A 7,094-nucleotide genomic window follows, 5' to 3' on the forward strand; every position below is an offset into this window, starting at 1 on the left:
TCATCGTGGACGAACGGTGCCGCCATGTGGTATACAGTGTATCATGTGTGAATGTGTCGTGTGCTTTGTAGAAAGGATATGTTAAATTTTATTTAATTTATTGTCCAATTTGTATTTCATCCACAGATATGTAGTACCTCATACTCTGCTGTACCACAAATGTTTCTTTGTAAACCATGAATCTCCAATTCGACTTAAAGATCTCCCGTGTTTTAATTGAAGACTCAGTTTCGTCGTGGAGTAGATATGCTCATGTTTGGTAAGTTTACTAACAAAATTACGGAGTTGTACAGGATTTCAAAAGTGGGCTTTGTTCTCTGAAACTGACTGCTAAAGCCAGTCACACTCTGACCCAGTGAGCTTACATGTGGAGCAGGGAATCTTTCATTGTATCAGTGTGAATGTGTGTGTGTGATCTTAATAAATCATAACCAGTAATGTAGAAGACTTGCCCCATATGTGTTGGTCCAGTTACTGCGTTATATAATGTACCATGTATCGAGATTCACGTGCCACCACTCCAAGTAACTGTGTTTTAAATTAACATCTGTGTGTGTGTTACTTTTAATGAGGAAATAAATGTTAATTGTTGCTAAATTCGTTGATATTACATCTAACAGCGCCATTTTGCTCCCTAATCAGGTTCCAGGATCCTTAAAATCAGTCAGTCTGCACCTTTCCCTAAAAAATGGGAAATACAGAAGCGTCCGATCTTACCCGTCGGCTTTGACCCATGACGTCACAAATATGGCGGAAACGACCATAAACGACAATTCCAATATGGCGGATATAAAAACATCGCATACGTATCATAAACACTGAAATACACAGGTTTCACAAAAAGCCTAATGACTAACGGGACAAGCGTGGGAAATTGGGGGTTTTTGGGTGGGGAGAAACTAAATATACACAAATGTAGCCACCGACCGCCATACAAAACCACGCAAAACAACGAAAAAAATCGGGACTAGTGCAGCAGGGGATACAACCCGTCGGCTTTGAACAATGACGTCACAAGTCGCCAGAGAGCATGTATTACAGAGATGAAAGAGCTGAGGAGAATGTTGAGAAACAAAGGAATGCGAGAGAGATAAACATTGATGTTGTCAAAGGCATAAGTGTTTTTTGACTTTTTTAAAAAAAATCTCACGAGATAGAATAAACTGATCCTACTTTATTAAGCAATATCTTGTCAAAAGCCGAGAAGCGATTGTTCTTAATGTTCTAGCTCCCTTCAGTAGGTAATAAGTGTTTTTTGACTTTTTTAAAAAAAAATCTCACAAGATAGAATAAACTGATCCTACTTTATTAAGCAGCTCCCTTCAGTATCTAATAAGTGTTTTTTGGCTTTAAAAAAAAAATCTCACGAGATAGAATAAACTGATCCTACTTTATTAAGCAATAGTGTTTTTTTGGCTTTTTAAAAAAAAATCTCACGAGATAGAATAAACTGATCCTACTTTATTAAGCAATAGTGTTTTTTTTGGCTTCTTAAAAAAAATCTCACGAGATAGAATAAACTGATCCTACTTTACTAAGCAAAAACCGAGAAGCGATTCTTCTAATGTTGTAGCTCCATTCAGTAGCTAATAAGTGTTTTTTGGCTTTTTAAAAAAAAATTTCACGAGATAGAATAAACTGATCCTACTTTATTAAGCAATAGTGTTTTTTAGGCTTTTTTAAAAAAAATCTCACGAGATAGAATAAACTGATCCTACTTTATTAAGCAATATCTTGTCAAAAACCGAGAAGCGATTTTTCTAGTGTTGTAGCTGCCTTCAGTAGCTGATAAGTGTTTTTTGGCTTTAAAAAAAAATCTCACGAGATAGAATAAACTGATCCTACTTTATTAAGTAATCAGTAAAAAACGAAATTGAAACATAACAGCAAAAGCTTATTAGAACACAGAACTGCTTTATTATCTATGCCTCGAAGTGAAGCCATTAAGATCTATGACTAAGGAATGACGTTATGACGTCACACACCACAACACGCTTACGTCACGGGTCAAAGCCGACGAGTAAGATCGAAGGTTTCTGTTGACCCAAAAAATGTTTCAATGAAATTTATCAAAGTCATTGTATATCCAATATATGGAACGGTATTATATTAAATCATCAAATGATCTGTGAGGTGGCGCCGTTTTATCAATTTAGTTAATTAATACTTTAATAAATTAGGCCCACTAATCAGAAATTTTGCTGTTTGCTGCTTTGTTCGAGGCAAGCAAACATAAACTCTAGCTGCATAGTCATTCTTGGGATTTAGGAAATCAGTAAATAGCTATTTTGCGAAGCTGATCCTACCTGTACCTTGCAGTAGTAAAAGGGGACAGGTATTATATAGAATTTGATGTGCTTCAGCTTAGAATATTTAAAACATTGTGCATATTACGATTCGCTGGGTAAACAAGCACTGTATTATTATTCATGTGAAATTTTATCTTCTAGCTTGAATACGGGATGAGGTAATAACATCTAAGTATGTGAAACTGATGACTACAGGAAACTGAAACTAAAGATTTGTATGTAATTTTCTTCTCAATGATAACATGTCAAACATTCCAACTCCATAATCTTGTTGATTCTGAGTGTTATAAAAATAGTAATAATAATATACAATTAATAAGTTAGTTTTTCTTGAAATGTGTAATCAATAATTGATTAACCAGGAGGAAAGCTAATAAATGAAAAGTAAAATGAATTTAAGTATCTCATTCGTATACACAAATCACTTTCTTAATCTTTTTTACCTTTTTTGTTGTTTGAAGTGAAGATTAGTATACTCGTAACGTGCTGGAAAAAGGTTTAGTTTGCAATCTTAAAATCTCAGCGGAATGGAACATTGTCTTCTCGCCTCACGAGAAAATTCAGATCAGTTCTAAATTAATTTCGTGGGTATCGTGTTGACAACATAAGAAAAATGTAGTAAAGTAAAATCTGTAACATTTTTTAAATTGGGGATTGGTAACTATTACTATGAAATGAAAGCGGAAATGCCAAATTAATCAATTATTATTTCACAAAGTAAGTTTTTTATACAGGCATCTGACATCTCGATCACTAATCTCACAGTTTTGAACAAAATAAAGAATTGTGCCATATTTCAGCGAAACACGTAGAAAATACAGTAATCTCAGCTCGATTCTGGAGCGAAAGAAAAATATTCATAGTAAAGTCATTTCTGTAATCGCAATTGCCGATAATAACGACGCAACTAAACAAATTCCTTACAGGAATACAATTTCAGTTCATTTCAAACAAAATGGAAGAATATAGGAGTCTGATAGCGTAAGATGCTGTTGGAAAGGCACGCGACTAAAGAGAGAGAAAGCAAATACGAGCGTGCATTCTTATATAGAACAAAATACAGATGATAATGCTACGCCGTTCTCATTATCCTGGGTGTACATAATCGCTGACTAGTAGCGCAGTTAATTGCACAAAGATTAAATTATATCTTTAACTTTTGATATTTCGATAGGAAAGGAAGATAGTACATTATTACGTCGCGGGCAGGACACCATATTACAATGTTCTTTCCGTTTTCTTCAGTTTTATTTATTATTCTGGCCTCCTTTGTCATGCTTTCAGCAACTTTTTCAGCTTCAGTGACGCACTGTCTATCCACTCAGAGAAACTCATTTTTCATGTTGTCCCCAGTTTTTGTGATCCTGCTCATGTTTTTCAATCTGGTTGTTATTCCATCATTAAATCACATTGTGGCATCCCCCATACCAATGTGAAAAGCTCACATACCAACGAAAACAGTTTTTGGCAAGTGCTCTGAACTACAACTACTGAGACATTTACTTTGATTCTGCGTTTTTTCATGTAAATATTTTCCCAGGAGTTCAGATACTGAAAGAGCTCTATACAATGGCTTTACCTCTACCACAATAGTTTCTGGTATGAAATGTGCTTGAGTATGCTTTTATCCATTTGCTTCACACCTATTGTACTAGTACCATGAAGTCTTCCTGTGAAGTATTTCCTTGTGGGCAGAGGGTGTGTTGTGGATGCTCATCAGCGGATATTCTGTGAAACGGAGTTGTTCAAGCAGGTTTTCTTGTATCACTAACATTTTCACTGTTTCTCCTGATGCCTAGATCACAATTTTCTGTGAGGTTTTCTGTTTCTGATTTGGTGAGTCTGGTTCCCATCAGAGAGGCTTTTTCTGTCATGTCCTTGCAGAGTTTTCTAAGTCTTGCCCCATTCTCTTGTGCAGATGTCGAAGCATATAGACAGTCGTTTTCCCCTCACATCATTTGAGAGTGAAACAGGAAGGGAAATAACAGGTAGTAGTACACTATACCCTCCGTCATTCATCATATGGTGGCTTGTGGAGTATGTCTGTAGATGTAGATAAACATTCCATTTTTAAAATTTCATTTTCATCAATTGGTTGAGCAGCCACAGCACTACTGAAGCCTTAGAGTCACCATTACCAAAGTTTTCAATGTATCACAAACCAATAGACCTGTTTAAGAAAGATATTGTCTCCTTGCTTTCTATTCCAACACTGAAACCTTCTCAGTTTTTGTCACGTTTGTGTTTACCTTATTGACATGATCTGGGCAGTGTTTTTTTGACATTCATAGTCCAGAACCTTGCCTGTATCTATGTAGCTAGCAGTAAGAACTCCATCGAGAGATATACGACCTGTCTTCTGCCAGGAGCCGTCCAATGCAGCAATAATATCAGTAGATTGACAATTATCTACAGTTTTCTTCGCTTCCCTCTGCATAGATGCTTCAATGACTTCTGTTAGGGCATTATATAAACGTTTACAAAACCTCTCAAATTCGACAGATGGCGGTGGCATATCCATATAACACAGAAGGTCTGCACTGCGTTTGTTCACTTCTAAAAACACCTCTTGACATCAACAAGGCGAATATTCACTCCACAATATTTTGTGTACATTGCAGGGGATGTCACTGTACATTTGGTTGACATTTTGAGGTGTAAAATTGTTCCAATACACCAAAACAATGATATGAGCAAGTTTACAATACAAATGCACGTGAAAAGCATGAGACTCGCCGAAAAAAGGCACTTCTCATGTTATAATGTCAATTCGACAACTAACACATGATAACCACAGAGAACGAGTGTAGCAGGAGGTATTCTTAAAAACAGAACAACGATTTTTTTCTTTTTTAGCATAATCCCTGCTAGACATGTTAACACATTCCATACATGTGCTATCTACTGCATCAGGGAGTAAAAGTAACCCAAAGAATACAAATACCTGAAAAGTTTCATTTTTCACTTTTTTATTGTCATAATTATCGAATAGTAAAAATGGCTAGATATGGCTAGATCATATCACAAAAGTGACTAGGAATGCCAGAAGTAGCTTTTTTCAATAACAGTGACTAGTTGCCACTTCAAAAAGGTTAGATTTAGCCATGAAATAGTTAAGCTGGCAACACTGCAGTGAAGTGAAATAAACTGCTTGTATCCATAGAAAGACCAATCGCAATAAATCCCTGTTCATAGTACGGTTGATATGTTCCACAAGGATATTACACAAACGACTTGCCATGGGAATTTCGGCGCCCTGATTAAATAACTAGACATTTTAGGCAAGGTTTTGTGTTTAACAGTAGTGTGACACATATGGTTTTAAAACGTATTAAAGCATGAAAATGATGAAGCAATAGACATGAAGTACATGTTTTTAGAGTCACCAAAAATGACAGAATTTTATTAAATAACAAACAAAATTTCCAGTTTTTGAACTCTCATGACGTCCATAAGTCCTTAAAGACAGTTGTGTCGAAAGAGATGGAGAGTATTCTGTCTCTTTGGACTTATCACAGTTGCCTGTACTTACAGTACAGGTGTCTAGTCCCAATATAAATGCTCATGATGGATTACCAAAGACCTCAATATATGTCTCTGGTGTCACAGTATCATGATTATAAATTGTGGCAGCCTTTCTAGCAGATGCATTAAAACTGCACTTCATTATATATTCAGCCAGTCGATTCATTGCAATTATGGTAGTTGTTTCTGTCTTTCTTTCTTTGAAAGTTAGTACTGGCCAGCTTTGTACTCATTATTTACATACGTATTATGTGAAGTAACAATAACGCCTCACAATGGTATTATTATCTTAATCCACCATGATTCACCATTCAGTAGTGGGTCTGCTGATTAAGTTCTTGTCTTAAGCTCAATTTCCACAAAATGAATTACTTACATGTGCATTACCAATGTAGGAGTCTCGTGTTGAAACTCATGGCTAAAATCTGAATTGTTTTATGTGAAAAATGGTAATATACACTGTGTCCACATTAAACGCAGTAACCTAGTGCTAACATCGGTAGATGTCAAGATACTGTAAGCGATTATTAATACTGCCATACTGCAATTGCAATATTGAAGAATGGATTTCTTAGGGAAGTGTGAGAAGTTTTTAAAGCGTTTTTCCTATTTCTGAAGCACACACATACTGCGCCATCATATTTTTCGATGCATTGGTTGGCCAACACCGAGATAAGAAATAATTTGTGGTCAATTTGCAGGTACAAATGTATGGTTGTCACAGTGGTGGATGTCAAGGAATGTGGAATACTAATATAGGGGGCAAAATAAAGAGATGAGCACTGAGCACACAGTGATTGATAACTTCTTTTACCTAACTTCAATAACAGCAATACTGGGGCATAATCCAAAGTGAGTCCTTGAGATAGGCCAGTTTGGTAACTACAGAGGCTAACTGAAAACACTTTGACTATACAGACAGAATTGTACTAATAGACTGACTAGTCTGAAGGTCAGAGTAATGTCCTTCTAAGTCTACTCCATGGTGGCACTAGCCACGTCTGCTGAGGAAGGTGTGTCTTGGTGCCAGTCGCAGATTGATGCTGCAGTGACAAGGGTTATGGCCAGCTTCTAAGCATGGACTGGCATGGCACGGTATCAACAGTGGCTTGGGATCTGAGGGAGGTAAAGATGACTGCGTCTGCGGGTTCCTCTTGGTCACTGAAACTGCAAATGAAAATCCTGTGGCAGGATCACACAGCTCAGAGAGACAGGCTGGTTTTCATGGTGCCTCTGCAGCCCAGTGGGCCCCTGAACAAC

The sequence above is a fragment of the Schistocerca serialis genome, chromosome 2, assembly GCF_023864345.2.
Source record: "Schistocerca serialis cubense isolate TAMUIC-IGC-003099 chromosome 2, iqSchSeri2.2, whole genome shotgun sequence".
Taxonomy (NCBI): domain Eukaryota; kingdom Metazoa; phylum Arthropoda; class Insecta; order Orthoptera; family Acrididae; genus Schistocerca; species Schistocerca serialis.